The sequence below is a fragment of the Nilaparvata lugens genome, chromosome X, assembly GCF_014356525.2.
Source record: "Nilaparvata lugens isolate BPH chromosome X, ASM1435652v1, whole genome shotgun sequence".
Classification (NCBI taxonomy): Eukaryota; Metazoa; Arthropoda; class Insecta; order Hemiptera; family Delphacidae; genus Nilaparvata; species Nilaparvata lugens.
In genome coordinates, this window is record NC_052518.1 from 35,097,419 (window position 1) to 35,115,201 (window position 17,783).

The 17,783-nt window shown below is 33.8% G+C and overlaps 1 long non-coding RNA gene across 2 annotated transcripts; it reads left to right on the forward strand.

The window, feature by feature from the left end:
* The first annotated feature begins 10,522 nt into the window (after nt 1–10,522).
* LOC111052829 lies at nt 10,523–17,129 on the forward strand. 2 transcript variants are annotated; one of them, XR_005573353.1, is made up of 3 exons: nt 10,523–10,739; nt 12,254–12,341; nt 15,803–17,129. It is a non-coding gene; the product is annotated as an uncharacterized LOC111052829 (long non-coding RNA). The 2 variants fall into 2 exon arrangements; XR_005573354.1 differs by having other exon boundaries at nt 10,527–10,739; nt 15,839–17,129.
* Nucleotides 17,130–17,783: the final 654 nt, after the last annotated feature.

The following is a 17,783-nucleotide window of genomic DNA, read 5'->3' on the forward strand; positions in this document are numbered from 1 at the left end:
CAAGATAATTCCATTTCATAAAGGAAGGTTGAGAAAAAACAGACCCTTCTATTATAAGGGCGATGAAATAGAGGTCTGCAATAGATATAAATACTTGGGCTTGGAGTTTAGCTCTTCAAGTCGTTTCAATGTACACTGCTCATCTATAATATCCAAATCCAAAGGTGTCAGCGAAGTAATGCTACAGGTTTTGAGAAACCCTCGTTCGGATTTATGGGATAGCAAAATAAAACTGTTTGAAGCAGTAGTCCTTCCGACGGCGGTGTATGGGGCGGAAGTATGGGGCTTGGCCTGTGCTGAGCAAGTAGAGAAAGTTCAACTCTGGTTTTTCTAAAGACTTTTGTTTTTAAGCTCACGTACACCGAGCTGAGTATTACGTTTGGAGACAGGAAGAGTAAAAATAGTTAATTTGATCATCTTCAACATTTTAACATGGTTGATAAAAATATTAAACATGCCAGAAGACAGGCACCCAAAGATTTGCCTTAGAAAACTTATAATTTTGTCAGGAAGTCATTTCTATCAAAACAGAAATAGTCTCAACTGGGTGAATTTGGCGAAGAATCAATTAGATTCCGCCTTTTTCAATACTGATTTGAACCAACAAGGAAATTTGGTAGCATCACTTAGTAGGATGAAATGGGATATTGTAAGTAGGCATGGTTTAGCATTGTACGAAGCAGACAAACAGGAAGCATTTAATTCAATTTCTTTCCCATTTTGGAAGGTTTTAAATCCCAATTTTGTTCTTGGCGACCAGCTTAGAATGAGGACACCATTTAAATATATAAGATGTTTTACACAGCTACGAACGGCTTCGAAGTTTGGGTTTTACCTTTATCTAGAGAACCATGGAATTTACATAGATAGTACTGTGTACTGCCCGCTTTGTAACATGCGGGAGGACGAAACACCCACTCATGTTCTTGTACGCTGCCCGATGTATGTAGAAATCAAATCAAATCAAATCGTTTATTGCACAAAAATATATACAGAATACAACTGAAAGGAAATTGACAACTTTGTGCTACACGTCGGCAAAAGAAAACTTGTACGCCGACGTGGAGTCTTAATATAACTTATTCACTTATACATTAATATTAATATATAAAATGATCCTACAATATTATAATATAGGCTAACAGTAATTAACATTCAACCAACTAAATATTCCATTCTAAGAAATAACAATAAATTAAAGATATACATAAAGCTGGATTTAAGATTCATACAACATCAATCAATATTAAACCAAATCATTAATTGAATAAAAATAATTTTCTTTCACCCAGGTATGGAAATCTTTTATTTTAGGCTTCTTTAACAACCATCCTCTTGGAACTTTATTATAGAGTTTATTTCTCAAATATGAAATACTTCTACGGGATAGGGTGCTATCAACTCTTTCAATTGTGATTAAGTTTTGAGCGACTTGTCTAGTTACTCTTTGGAAATTTTGAATATTTTTTAATTTGAGCACATGTTTCTTAATAGTCTTTAAAATGAACAATTGTCTTATAGTGAACAGATTGGAATTTTGAAACAATGTGACACTTGGGAAATCTCTCGGATACCTCATTATTGTTTTGATAACTAACTTTTGTAAAACAAATAGAGGTTTTAAAGTTGAATCAAAAGTTCCTCCCCATATAGAATTACCATACTGAACTAAGGATTGGAATAGAGCAAAATAAACAGATTTTAGTAATTTTAGACTCAAAATACTTCTAAGCATGTACATTTTTAAATTGACCACCCTTAATTTTCTACAAAGGTAGCTAATCTGAGGTGACCAGCGTAGATGCTTATCAACAAAAATACCAAGATACTTGTAATTGTTTACACTCTCAATAACCTCATTGCAAGAATCACATGGATACCTGTTACAAGCATTATTCAAACAAAGCCTGTTCATATCTAGATCTCCTCTTGTTGTTGGACTGAAGGTCATACATTTTGTTTTACCAAGATTTAGTCTCAAATAATTACATTTTAGCCACTGAGAAACCTTATAGTAACCCACTTTTGTTTGCTTGATAACATCTTCCCAGGAACCTTCTTGGAAGATAAGTGCTGTGTCATCAGCAAAACAAATTGTCTTAGACCCAACTGAGTCCAGTATACTAGGCAGGTTATTAACATAGATCAAAAATAAAACTGGTCCCAATACAGTCCCTTGAGGTAGACCCCATGTCACATCTCTAATCTCACTATTACTACCACCACAGCTAACGATTTGGCTTCTACCCCTTAGATAACTTTCAAAGAAATCTAACTCTATTCCTTGAATACCAATATTAGATAGTTTCTGGATCATTTTATCATGTGGTACTGTGTCAAAAGCCTTGGCCAGGTCCAGAAACATTACCAAGGTTTTTTTATTTGTTTTGAAACCATTGTATATTGTCTCAGTTAAGGACTCCAATGCATCCTCTGTGCTTCTACCCTGTTGGAAACCAAACTGCCTCTTATCAAGGATTTTATTAACATCTAGATATTCAACTAATCTTTTCTTTACCAATTTTTCGAAAATTTTAGAAATAGAACTTAGCAAGCTAATTGGTCTATAATTTTGAGGTATTTCTTTACTCCCCCCCTTGTAAAGGAATAACTTTTGCATGCTTGAAATGCAAGGGAAAGTATCCAGATGAAAAACAACAATTGAAAATTTCTGAAAGAGGTTTAGAGATTGTGTCAGTTAATAGTTTTAGCACGCTGTTGGATATGTTATCCCATCCAGGTGCCTTATTATCATTCAAACTTTTGATTACTTCCTTGATTTCTGTTTCAGTAACAAAATTGAAATTAAATGCATTTTCAATATCTATTGTTTGTTCCAAATATTGATCTTCATTCTGTCCATGTATATCAATTTCCTGCGCTTGATTTATACCTACATTCACAAAATAGTCATTCAAAGCATTAAGATCTTGATTTACATGTAATTGTGAATTCTTATTTACCCCAATAATTGCTTGATTTATCACAGACCATATCTTCTTAGGGTCACCTTGAGCTTTATTTATTTCTGATTGATAATATAAATCTTTTGCTTTTCTAATTTGATCTACTATTCTATTTCTGTAAGACAGGAATTTCCTTCTCAGCTCTACATTAAATGGTTCATTTTTCAATCTTTTATATAATCTATCTCTTATAGTTATGGACATTAGAATTCCATTGGACATCCAAGGTTTCAAATGTTTTTTAGTTAAATTAACCTTTTTAATAACTGTTGCTCTACTGATGCACGTTTTTACATTATTTACAAATTCATTTACTAATGTTTCAATACTTCTATTCGCGTCAATCTCCCAATTCATTAAAGCACTCTCCTCTAACAACTTTTCTTTATTAACATTCCTCACTTCAATAAACTTACATGGCTTACTAGATCGAGAACAAACATCTTTTTTAATTGATGCGTGAAGAGCAGTCGCATAATGATCAGTAATTGACATTTCTAATACAGCAGTTTTTAATGAGTCATTATGTTTGGATTTAGAAAAAATATGGTCTAAACAAGTATTTGAAGCAGGACGAGTTTTTCTATTGAAGAAGGACTCAAACCCAAAATAAGACAACAGTTTCTGAATAAATATGTAGCAAACATAGTTAATTATGAAGATAAAGCTCTAGTTCTCCTTTCAAATGTAGCACCAGATAAAATAAGATATATTTACAAATATATTACTAATGCGATTAATGTGCGAAATTAAATCATAGAGACTACGAGATGATCTTTTATTTATTTATTTTTTTTAATATCATTGTAATTGTTCATTAATAATCACAAATATTGTTGGAACTGAAGGGTTGTTTTACAGGTTGTTTATAAAGTTGTAGTAAAAGTTGTTGGTGCTTTTGAGGAGCAGGCTACTGTTTTTATCTTTTGTTGTAACGTCTAGTCAATATTCAATATCTGAAAGATAGTGTATTGTTTTACTAGTACAGCTTTTTATGTCACGGTGACATGTAAAATTACTCCCCCATATACAATCAATGATATTTTAATAGCTTTAAATCTGTGTTCTTGTTATTTTTAAGGAGTCTACATCAAACTATTTCATTTCAATAGTGTTATCCAGAATTCGAAGAGGAGTTGATCAATTGTGTTGATGTTGTAATTGTAATTTATGTATTGTTAGTGTACAACTCTTTGTATGGGGCATGGCCCTTATGACAAATAAAGCTTATTTATTTATATCATGGCTTCTAGTAGAACAAATCTTATGAAAAAGGTATCAAACAAATGTGCTTGGTATGAATTTTCAGAATATGCAGTTTATAAAAAATGTACTCAAATTATCTTATCCTCGAAATTTATAGACTGATGTATAGCCGCCAGCTGTAAAATATAAACACGACCTGAAAGATAAAGAAACCTTAAGGGTTTGAAAGGTGAAATAACTGAATATAACATGGTATATCATTCTAAATATAAGTATATCAGAATTTTCAAAGTTAATCATTATTTTACAGTTTTAAGTAATTAGTAAGTGTTATTTTTAATTCAATTTGGTTTGTAAACAATCTAAATTGGAACTTTTCTGTTTTCAAATGTTTGGACTGGAAATTGGACCTGAATTCAAGTGTATGGAACAAACCTACTTTTTGGACTATTTATAGTGTATGAATCAAAATTCGGGGAAGAAACAGTTTTGGGCTGTGCATATTAATCCTTCCCCAATCATTTTAAAGAATTGTGTCTTGTTTATCAATAAATAAATAACGTGCGAAGCTCGGTGCCCTGATATTGAGTTATAATAGCTGCAATATTAGGACAATAGTGAACTCCTCATTATTTCTAGTGTATCAAGATCTTGATCAAAAAATTTCAAGTCGACTAAGATACAATTAGCCATAGTAGATAATAAAAATCTGTTGTGAGTTTGAGATTTCCGAATTTTGTAGGTTCCAACTTTATGAAATTTAAATAGAAAATGAATACCTAACGTAAGTCAATGAGTAGATAGAATTTTTTTTTAAACTTATAAAATTTGAAACAGAAACTGAGTAATCTCAATGTAACTGGAAGAGCTCTCCAATGGTTGGAGGACTACCTCTCAAACAGAACTCAATATGTCGAGTTAGACCATCACAAAGAAAACAGCATTATCCAGTATAAATCCTCACCCAGAGCAGTAAACAGAGTTGTGCCCCAAGGGTCTATACTCGGACCTCTCTTATTCCTTATATATATATAAACGACCTCCCGTATGAAATAGATAGCAGAAACAAGTGCATACTGTTTGCAGATGATACTAATATACTTGTACCACATAAAAATCAGGAGCCAAATGTAACAGTCGAAGCACTGAAAGAAGCCACTCAAAAATGCAATAGACTGGACCTCACTATAAATAAACAGAAAACAGTACACATAAAATTCCAACCTACAAACAATAGCCTGGAAGTTTCCCCAAATAGCCAAACCTCACATACAAGATTCTTGGGAATCATCATCGACCAGAACCTAACATGGCAGCCCCACATTGAACAACTAAGTAAGAAGTTATCGTCTGCAATCTATGTAATTCGACGCCTGACAAGTATAACAGGTGAAAAGACAGCAATAACTGCATATCATGCCCAGTTCGCTTCACACATGAGATATGGCATAGTGGCCTGGGGCTCAGCATCACAAATACATCTCAACAAAATACTAATACTACAAAAGAGAGCACTTAGAACTATTCTTGGAATGAACATAACAGAGCACTGTAGACGTATAGACCACTCTTCAAAAAATACAAACTACTCACAGTGATCTCTCTGTACATCCTGGAAGCAACGATTCTGGCAAGGAAAGCTAAACCACAACAGCGGGGCGACAAGCATGGATACAGAACAAGGAATTCCAAAAACATAGGTACCTTCCACAACACCGACTGAAAAAATATAAAAGCTCACCAGCCTATGCGGGAGCCTACTTCTATAACCTGCTACCAGCTACCTTGAAGGCCCTGGAAGACGAAAGGCCTTCTCTGCTGCATTGAAGCATTATCTGACAGCCAGGCCGTATTATGCGCTGTCAGAGTACATCCGGGACCATACCTATCAGCATCTGGCAGGACGTGCGGCTGACAACATTCACTGACCTCCTCAAGCATGAGGAAATACTGACAATTCCCCGGTCACCGACTGTGGCGAAAACTGAACAAGTAACAAGTAAGTAAGGATCCGACACGAACAATTATTTCGATCAACTGCAATTTAAGATGGCGGCTAAAATGGCGAAAATGTTTTAAAAAACAGGGTTTTTCGCATTTCGCGATCAAGTTTATACCAAAAATAGTCATCGATAAGCTCTATCAACTGCCACAAGTCCCATATCTGTAGCAATTTCAGGAGCTCCGCTCCATCTATGCTAAGTTTGATTCCCAATTATCAGGCTTCAGATAAAATTTCAAATGGAAAAGATTGAGAATTAAAATCTCTACAATATTAATGTTCAGTAACATTTTCACCTAAAATTGAAAATAAGCTTGAAATTCGAGAAAATGTGATTATTCAATTGCAAACTGTTGATTCTATTAAATCATTCACTATGAAGAGATAGCAGACCTCGTGTGTCTCCAGCGTTATTGTCCTGTCCCCAGCTGGCTCAGATCTTTGGATAGTAGACTTGAGATGCGCGTGAACACTAGCGTCATGTGATCAATAATTTTCATAACAGCAAAGAAAAGTTGTGTGAGTGCGCCACACCAGATTTTTACATTTGTTATAGCCTACACTGAATCTTATAATATTCAACGTGACATTTGCAGCTTGCGTAATAATGGTGATGTTCAATGGAAAACAAATTAGACCTTTACCTTAGATCTTGTTATGGGTGAATGGAGCATCTGCACTAGATGCAACGCCAACTCTTTCACGATGGAACTTAGCCGGAATATTCTTGCACTCCATTCTATAAAGAAGAATAATTCAAGTTTAGAAGTTGTTAATCAATTGGTTTCTACAATTGCTCACTAAAGGCGCAATCCCTTAGCGACGGCTCTAGCCGCGCAGAGGAAAAAAGTTGTGGGGAATAGCACTTTGGGAAGTAAATTGGAATAAAATGATTTTATAGCTTCTGACACTCAAGTTAGTTAGGTTTGGTATGGGTTGTGTAGGTTTAAAATCCATACAGTACCGTACTGATCAATGTTTATCACAAATGTCGATGTATATTATTTTATTGCAGTGTATGAGCTTTTCTAGAAGTGACGTGAGTTTTAAATTAGTATGAACAAACCAGATGATTTTTTGATGATCTTTCCAAGCGATCAATTGATTACTGTAGATTCATACATTTGGAAAAAGGTGTACCGTATTTTATTGCCATTTGGAAAGATACCGTATTCATCTGAAGAAGAACTACCTATTTAAATCATAAAGATTTATTGACAGACACCCACATAGTGCACTTTCTCAGAAATTTCAAGCAATAGAAAGATTATAATTAAGCAGGATACAGGCCTAGTTTACTAAAGCACAGTTCCAAGTAGAATGTAGTTTATGTTACTCTTCATGCTCAAGTTACTCGTGTAAAAATAGTAATAATATTTGTTGTATGAAGTGCGACTTGACTTTAATTTCATATCAATTGTTTGTTTTATTCTGATTTGTATATTCAGATTGATCATTTAGTGTATAAATTGAAATGGACATACCTTACCTACATAATATTTGGACAATTAGACAAAATTAGGAAATTGAAGAAGTTTTAGGCAATAGATGCTAGAGCACAAGATTTCTTTTTCTAGCCACGCCAATTATTTAACTACAAATTATTTATTAATTTTCATGTAAAACGGTTGTTGGCTAATTGGTGAATAAAATTTGATTGGATTTGAAAAATTAGCCTGTTTTTTCTTTAGCGACTATTGTATTGTTTGCTCTATCCAATAAATAAATAAGAGTTTTAAATAGATTAGCATCCTTGCACTCCAATTCTAACCTACAAATTTGACTAACCTTCCATTTACTTCAAATGGTTTTTATATATTATTATTAAAAATTACATCAATTCTATTCTTTACTTTTACTTCTCTATTGGAATATTTTGTCTTCTGAATAAAAGTTACATTTTATGGCCAACATTGGAGTCTTTCACCAAATCTCTATACGTAAATTCAATAGGTACCCAACTGAAAGCTTCAGTTGAAAATTGTAATCCTTGCTATCCAAATTCTACAAAATTTAATTGCTGGCACAATTTAAATAGGCCTAATTGAATCACGCAACATAAAAATTGAGCTTATCAGATAAACTTTAGCTTTACTGTATTTGTATTATAAACTAGCCTACCTTTAAAAAATTCATTTAAGAAAGAATAAGTGTAAAAATGAATATGTCAAATCTCAACAGACTGCATAAACATTCTATTATAGAAAATTAAAAGAAAACTAGCTTTACCATCAAGAACAGCTCAAGACTGGCTATTACAGCAATTATTGCAAGAGGATAATAAATTCTATATTCACTTTTTAATATTTTAGATAAGAAACTCAATTATCACTCATTCGAAAAACACTCAACAGTAGGCTATAATACTAAATAAAATTACATTTTCATCACATAATAAGGTCCTAACTAAACATAAGACTGGAAGGTAAAGGTCTGTAGTGCTTGTAGTTGTAGGCTAATATCATAGCCACCTCTAATACAAGGCCCCGGCCTACGATATTGCAACGTCGCAGTGTAGGCCTAGAATCTAATACATGATTGGTGAAAAAGATCAGCTGGTATTTTTAAAAATCTTTTTCACCAATCATGTATTAGATTCTAGGCCTACACTGCGACGTTGCAATATCGTAGGCCGCGGCCTTGTATTAGAGGTGGCTATGCTAATATTTATTCAAAACTTCCATACTAATAATTTGGAAATTGGAAATGGAACAGATACTACATTCTTATTGGAACAGTTTATTATCCTCCTTGGAACAGTTAAACGGTGTACACACGTACGTTTGCCTCGGGTGAGCATACGTGTATGGGCTTGCATTCGCACGTGTGGACACTGTTCGCTGAGGCATGTGGGCGAACCGGAACCCTGTCGGTATTTTGGCGTGCTCAAAGGCGCCTCGGGCGAGCATTGAATGTACGTGTGGACGCGTTTTTGCCATACGGGTGAGGCAAAACGTAAACATTGAAGGCGTCATAACCTAATTCCAATGAATTAGGTTAATGAATGACAAATCAAATTGTGATCCAATAACTAATTGTAAATTGTAGGATTTTTGTGATTTTGTAGGATATGTGGATTATCAAATATTCAAATAGAAATATGCATGGAGTATATAATTTTTATCATGATTAACAAACTTAGAACTGCATAATTTAAGTGAAAATAGCTTCTCTACAGGGTTCCTACAAAAAAGTATAGCTCACATATTATCTTACTGTGGCTATCAAATCATGTTGTGTTTGTTTTATGTTATCAATCAGAGTTGGTAATTGAAATTGTAATCTTCAATATGATATTATATGTTTTAGATAGCTGGGCTATCCATAGAGAGATTTATTCAAACTTTGAACTAGTACTCCTTAAAGGTAAATCTTGAAGCTGATTTCTTGGAGAATCTTGTTTTGTCATGTGTATGAGCAGAGTTAGTTTTAAATGGGCAGCAATTCAGTATTTGATTCAATTTGTGGCTAATTTCGTTAAAGGAGACTGTCAATTTTGTAGGACAGTGTTAAGTACTTTGATTAGTTCATCAAAACTTCTGGAATTATTGTAGAAATTTCCTTTTTTGAGATTCAGAATAGATATTGGAGACCAACAAATGAATCGCCTAATGCCAAGAATCTCAAAGTTAGGGCCAATCGTTCTTGTGAAGTTATTGCTTCCCTCATGATGGTATCATTTGTTTGGATAACTAGTTGAATTAGTTTCAGTATATAAACAAAATAATGTTTTGACATCCTAATAAAGTTTGAATTGACAATCTCATATCTTATGTCATGTAGCAATTTATTTCCTTACTTAAACCTACAATCGTTTAACCCACCAACATCGTTTGTTGAGTTTTATTTTCGATTTTATTATACAAGTCATATAAATAAATGATACAGCTGCATTTTGTAATAATTTATTATCTTCAATGATGGAATGACGCCATTGTTGTCATGTTGTGGAAAATTTACATCTATCATGTCTTCGTGTCGTCTGCAAATCAGATAGCTTTTTGAATGCCGAGGCATACGTGGAACGCGTCCACAAGGACGTACAGTGAATGCCGAGGCAGGTGTGCATACGGTTGTTCGCGCGAATCTGTACGGACGTGTGTACAAGGCTTTAACAGTATGATCGAGGTGGCAATGACAAAATCATATAAAAATATAACGGTTAATATTTTGACGGTTGAATAAATTTATTTGAGTGGACAAAATAAATTGAAGTTGAATGATTGATTATGTTAAGGATTTTGATATGAAATTTTTACAATGTGACACCAAAGTTCACCTTCGAATCTCGCTACAATTAGGCGCGCTCGTTGAAGGAGCGTGTACGCTTTTGAACAGCTGATCACCTGATGGTTCTAGCCTTGTAGGCTTGTAGTTTCGTAAGCAACGCAGCTTCTTTCTTCTTATGGAGTATTGTTTTACAGGCTAGTGGCTACTATTTTTTCATGTAATGTATTAAAATGTAATTATAATTAGGATTGGGATAATACAAAAATATACTTTTTGGTTAGTGATATCTATTACATTGTGACATAATTTGGTTCCTCAATAACTATCATCGTGAGGTAAGTTTAATGTGGACTAAGTTACTAAAGTTGAAAATATTATTTTAAAATAGCAAATTTAATTTATTAATAATAGGCTAGCAACTTTTATTAATTTCTTTGTTCTATCATTAGAATACTCGAATAATATTAGAAGTATGGGTACTGAATAGGCTAAATATATTTAGACCTTATTCCCTATTGTGAGATATTTTTATGAATTTAATCTTCTTTTAAATACTGTAGGTAGGTTACTGCATCATTTATTCAATAAATTGAAAAAAGGATTCGCTAACATAAGTGATTTACATGTAGGCCTACTGCAGTCAGGCTACTTGTTGGAAAATCCATTTAGAGAAATGATTCAAGATTAAGCTTAGAGTGGTTTAGCCAAATGTGGATTGTTTTATGAAATAAAGTTTTCCAGTGTTTTATAAAAAGTTTTCCACTAACCAAATTATAAACTGAATGAAATTCAACCAGACTCATTGAAGCCCTAGAGTTGATTGGATTGGTTGTTTGAAGATAATTTATAGCCTATAGGTACGGTACTCAGACTACTGTAATTTGTAACATCATAGAGAAACAATATCATAAAAAACTACCTCATGGTGTTTAATTTAATGGTTTAGTATAGGGCTTTTATGTTTTAAATTCCACTGTTAACTCAAGCCGCTAATATTCCTACGTTATTTTTGCTTTATGGTAACTCAATATAAATATAATAACTCTGGTACTATGAGGTCCACCTAATGGCAGCATTTGATAAACATTGGTGTTGCTATTCTTGTCTATCATTAGACAAATCAAATAGCTTTGGAAATTGAAATAGGTTTAGCGCTATCCTCATGTTGCTTCACATGATTGGTTTTTTACAATATAAAAATATAATTAATTAGACCTTACAAAAAGATTTAATTTAAATCATGAAAATTTATGAATCACTAATTGAATAATATTTTTTCTTGACAAATAAAATATTATTTATTATTATTAAATAGAATGTACATTTAATATTAGGTTACATCAGATATGTTATTCCAAATCAACTATTCACTATTATAGGAGCCAGTGGCAATACAGGAAATCGGCAACGCCGTTGTCCTATCTTTTCTACTGGCATTATAGCATTGACCTAACTATAAGCCTACTTGAGTGAATGAATTTATTTGCCAAAAACAAGATACAAACATAAACATTAAGGAAATGTTAATCAATTTTATTAGAAATTATAACAAAATGACATCCTTATTCATGATAATAGTATTAATAAATTAAGATTAAATTTATGCTCACATGCATGAGTACAGTAGGTGAGGCAAAAACACCGGTAGAAGGAAGATTCCTTGTTTGCCAGTGTGACTCGTAAAATCAGCTGTAATTAACCTGTACTCAAGTATCGCTGTATTTATTTACCCTCTTTGAATGAGTAGTTTTCATTTGATCACCAACTTTTTTTATGCCAATGTTAAATTCAATATTATGCAAAAGTTTTCCTTATAAATTAACTTGAACTTATTATTTCTATTTTACAGTGCCAAACTGATCAATTGCATCCTAATGGAACGTTCAAGATGTGATTCAGTAACTGATACGGTAGATGCAATCAATATTTTTGACCAAGTAAGTGAACAATTCACCATGAAATGGTATTTTTGCTTTTGCTCTAAATCAGTATGGGCTGGGACACACAGAGAACAATCTGCGGGAAGCGGTCAGAGTGGCCTTCATCTATATTTTAGATATTCATGTCTATAACCTGCTAAGACCTCTCTGATTCCTGTCCGCAGAACGCTGTGTGTGTGTCCAAGCCACAAAGTTTTACCTTATTTATAAATACTGTGCGCCACCCATTTGGAAAACATTTTACAGGTGACATTTTTGTACTGTTTCGATTTGGATACTATCAAAAACAACTTGAATATGGTAATTTTAAAAAATCGATTTAATTTGCTTAGAATTGATATTCTGAGAAATCAAATATGTAATGAGACAGGCAATACTTTCTTAATCACTTTATACTAGTTTCCATCCCTTTGGAAACGCTGCTGCATTGTGGTTGTCAGGCTAGTTTCACACTCATTCGGTTCGTTTCATTTTCGGCAAATTCCGATAAGTTTAAAACGGTAGTTCGGTTTGAATTCGGTACCGAATAGCAACCGCATAGCACCGAACGCCCCCTCGACACGAATAGGTTTTATCATATTCGAATTTGTTGCTAGGGAATCAGGAAAAAACAAAGTCTTCTACACACACTGGCCTTTTTTGTTTTTATTTTAACCTGATATCGTGATTATCTCTTTCAAAATTTTCCAAGTCAAAATCATATGGTCAATTCAATTCTGTTAGTTCACAGGAACATTTTTTTCTCAATGAATAGTTTGCCAAAAAAATATGAAAGATATAAATTAAAACTCAGGGAGAAATTTTTTTCCACGAATATTACATGATTTCATCAATGGAGAGAAGAGATGAAGTTTATATACCATGTGTCAAAACAAGGAACAAATTTTCAATTTAAAAAAATAATCTCTCTAAACATTCAAAATTAACATAATCAAAAAGAAACTTTTCAAATAATTCACAATTTTTAATTAACTTTTAGGGTCGGTTTCCGAGCTCGGGATTTAGCTAAGTTCTAGACTTTAACTGGCTTTAAACTCTGGAGTCGGAAAATTGGCTTTCCGAGTCAGAGCGTTGACGTAGTTGAGGACTTAGATCCTGGAGTTTGTAATTTCGCTTTCTGAGTGAAGGGCTTTTAAGTCCAGGACTTAAAACAGCGTGATTTTAAACCCTCGACTGGGGTAGGGTTTAAATTCAAGTTCTAGACTTAACTGAGCAAACACAATTCAGTTATTGTTTTGGAGTAGATAAAAAGCCAAATAAATGTCATGGAATACAGTTTTTTTTAAAAAAAAATACGTTTTCAAACTCAGTAGCCTAATGAAATTTGTATTCATAATCACTGGTTAGATCAATGATCAATAATAGCATAACGTAAAATGAAATGTTTATTCATTCACCTTTCAAAGGTTTTGCTTTGAATAGGCCTACAAAGAAATCGAAACGTATTTTTACTAAATAGTTCGGAGAGCATGCTCATTTGAATTGTCCCGCTGCAATCAGCTGTTTCCGTTTTGCTATAATGCCAACAATACAACAGCAAAATATTATGAATTTCCCTCATGTTTACTGCGTTAAAGTCCTGGACTCAAATAAGTCAAGAACTTGATAGACTCTGGAGTTTAGAAGATAAAATCGTGACTCAGAAAGTCAATTTAGACCCGAGAGCTTATTTTAGTCCTGGACTCTGTAAGTCCAGAACTTATAGATCTCGAGCTCGGAAACCGTCCCTAAGTCTAGAACTTGAATTTAAACCCTACCCCAGTCGAGGGTTTAAAATCACGCTGTTTTAAGTCCTGGACGATTTTTGATAAATCCTTGACTCGGAAAGAGGCGAGAATCTAATTTAAGTCCTGGACTTATAAGCCCTTCACTCACAAAGCGAAATAATAACCTCCAGGGTCTAACGTGATCTCTAAACTCCAGGGTCTATTTGAGTCCTCGACTACGTTAATGCTCTGACTCGGAAAATCAATTGACTACATCTGATTTTGAATCTGACTCCAGAGTTAAAAGCCAGTTAAAGTCTAGAACTTGGCTAAATCCCGAGCTCGGAAACCGGCCCTAAATTTTTGTTGTTCAAGAAATAACATCTTACAATTTAACACCAGCTGTTTTAAATATACCAGCATGAACTGTGAAAATCCAAACACAGCTGTTTTTGAGAAGAAAATACCTAATTAGAACCGTACGAATTAAAACATGACATGTATAAAAGCCTCATTCGTTTTCGGTAACGAACCGAACCGAATGCGTGTGAAGCGTCTAAGCCTCACTGTGCAGAATAAGCCTCGTCGACAGAGTGGTGGTCATGATGTGGGTCTGTCTACCCGCTAACTTTTCAGGGTCTTCTTCAACTTGTCCTCTTTCTATGCTTCGTACAGTAGCTGCAACCTTGTTCAATATTCTTTTGCTCAATAATTCAGGCCCATTCCTGGCCAAGGTTGAAGTCACTTCCACTACATGGATCAATTTTGCTTGTAGATCTTTTTATAGTGATGAGTTTCTTCATTTATTGTGATCATTTGTGGTTTCCATTCCACCATTAAGGCTGATTCCAGGATAAACATTGCAGGCAGAGTCAAAATGAGGCCACAAATGTTGAAATAGTGGTCTACAATGAGCAACTATCTTGAATAATGAATCCTCAAAGTTTCATGAATTTATTTGCTCCCAATTCAGCAATGGATCGGATCTCTTCCAAGATTTAAACTATATATCGCAAAAAGTAAAAATTATGAATTGAGTTTTCCCTTGTGATGTGCTTCATTTAGTGAGACCAATGGTATCCAAATCGGAATAGCCTTCTTTGAAAAATGTTACCATAAAATGTTTTGAAAAGCGTGATGCACAACCTTAAGTTATCATTCTTATCAAACATGCACCTGCCACTCCCACTGAACTGTTGACGTCTTGCTCAGGTGACTCCACTAAATATATTTATGATTACCGACTAGCTTAAACTAACTTATCGCCTAAGCACAAAGCAGGTTCAAAAACATCACATTCATGTTAGGTGTACTTCGTCTACTTGGGCCTACGTTTATTTATTATAATTTTGTACCAATTTTCACTTAGATAAGACTAAAACTACCATAATTTTATCTTTGATAGATTAACAATAACAATTTTAACATGTCTAGCTATTATGCTTATCAACACATAAAATATTTTGTAGGCAACATGAAAATAATTTAATATTTTATTTTTTCAAGTTTAATATTGATATTTAATGTGTTTTTAAGAGCATTCTAAAAGGGATATATAGAGAAATTGATGTTTTTCTAGCTCAAAAATGTAAACTTGAATCGTGAAATGTGAAGAAAATCATACATTGACAGCCTATCATTTGCATATGAGCATGTTCCTACTGCTGGCAGCAAATAATAGGATAATAATATATATTTTTTTAAATATTGAATGCTGGGATTCTAATATTAATCATAATTTTATTATTACAGATTGAATCCACAAAATAATTGAAGAAATGGTTTCAGATGATTACGAACAAGCGCAGCTATCTCTGGAGAGGTAATGCACCTACTGATATCCCGTGATAAGAACTTAGGAGAGATTTAGTGAAAACCTGGAGAATGGCCACTTAGCTCACAAATCTGAGCTGTTCACATCAAGCTGATATTTGTGACAGCCATTGTAGCTTTAATCATGTAAGTAAACACTTGATCCGACTATAATTTTCAATTATTTGTATCAATTAACTGCACCTGGTTCTACTCAGAATAACAGAGGCACAGGTTTCTTTCTTTAAACTACAACAGTACTATCACCGACAGGAGTCGAGTCGGAGCAGTGGTAGCAGACGGTCGTGTTTCGAGGTGCGCAGATAAGATAAATCGTTTCTTGTTTATGCCTTTAGAAATCTTTTTTCATCGTAGATCTTGTCTATAACCTAATAACTTACTTTATTAATTTATTCTTTCAATTAATACATAATAATCTTTCTAATAATAACTCATCAGTAATAAAATCGGTATTGCACCTCTTAAAGTCTACTAAAGTATTTAGTACTTGTCTCTCTACTTGAACTTATTAGTTGCGAATTCATTCATCAGTAACCATAATCAACCAACTTAGCTGTATTAAACTGTATTGAATCGTAAATTATCTCTTTATAAATTGTAGGTTTGAATTACTCTTACTCATAATATTAATATATCTTTTATCCATCCAGGAAATTGAATAAACTAAATTTTTATATTATCTGATCACCAATAAATATTTCACTGTATAAATTCATTACCGTATAATCGGATACATGCCATTAAACCGAAAATAAAATGAAAAATTAATAAAACAGGAGTTCTACTATTTTTCTCTTTGGGAGGCTGGTGGGAGTGTTTACCGCTACTCCTGGAAACAATTCGTCCACTAGCATCCGTCCTAATGGTCATTGAACACAACTTATTTGTACATCTATATGAGATTTGTCCCTTCTGGGATACGTAGCTTTTTCGAAATTTGAATTCGTCAACCCACATAAAACCATCCATTACACTAAAGTCTGCAGTCAGACTATTTCGTTCTGAATCAGTCATATTTTGATGAATAAAGCAAGTAAACAGCAAAACAAAAAAAAACTTAGATTAGCCAACATATTATCATGCAAGCAAGCTAACACATATTTATATTTTTAATACTAATATACTAATCTTGCATCCTATAAGCCTATATCAATTCTTACAGCTCGTCATGAAAAATTAATTCAGTAAGATTATTGTTATAGTTGAGCGTTAAATATTCCACTAGGTAATTGGTATCAAAGCATGTCACACTCAGCTTTATTCGACATTAAATATGTGTCTTAGTAACAGAGATAACAGATTATAAATATTACAGCTGTTTTATCATCACAATCTTCCCCCTTAATATCAATCGGCACTCGTGGGGTATGGGGCGAGCTGGCGAAGTGAGACTGTCGATTCTCTGCCGTCGTTGTGGCGAACAAACGCATATTCAGGGTTACTCTCGATTAATTCAACTTTTTCAACTTGCGATTCTTGTTTTGAGTTTTTTGTCATCTTCTTCAACCATACTGGTCCAGGTGTCAATAGCCAGGTTGGTAATGGTTTTCCATTACTTGAGTTTCTTGCATGTAAAAACATCCGCTCATGTGGTGTGCAGTTGGTGCTTGTGCATAATAGGGAACGAATAGAGTTAAGGGCATCGGGGAGAACTTGTTCCCAGTGACTGTTGTTCAAACCTCTCGATTTTAGGGCTAGCATCACACTTTTCCATATAACTCCATTGTACCGTTCGACTTGCCCATTACCGGCTGGATTATAGGGCGATGTTCTGCTGCTGGCAATTCCTTTTGATAGTAGGAAATTTTTCAAAGCTGATGACATAAACGATGTTCCTCTATCGGAATGTATGTAAGATGGTACACCAAAAAGAGAGAATAGTGATGTAAGGTGTTTTATT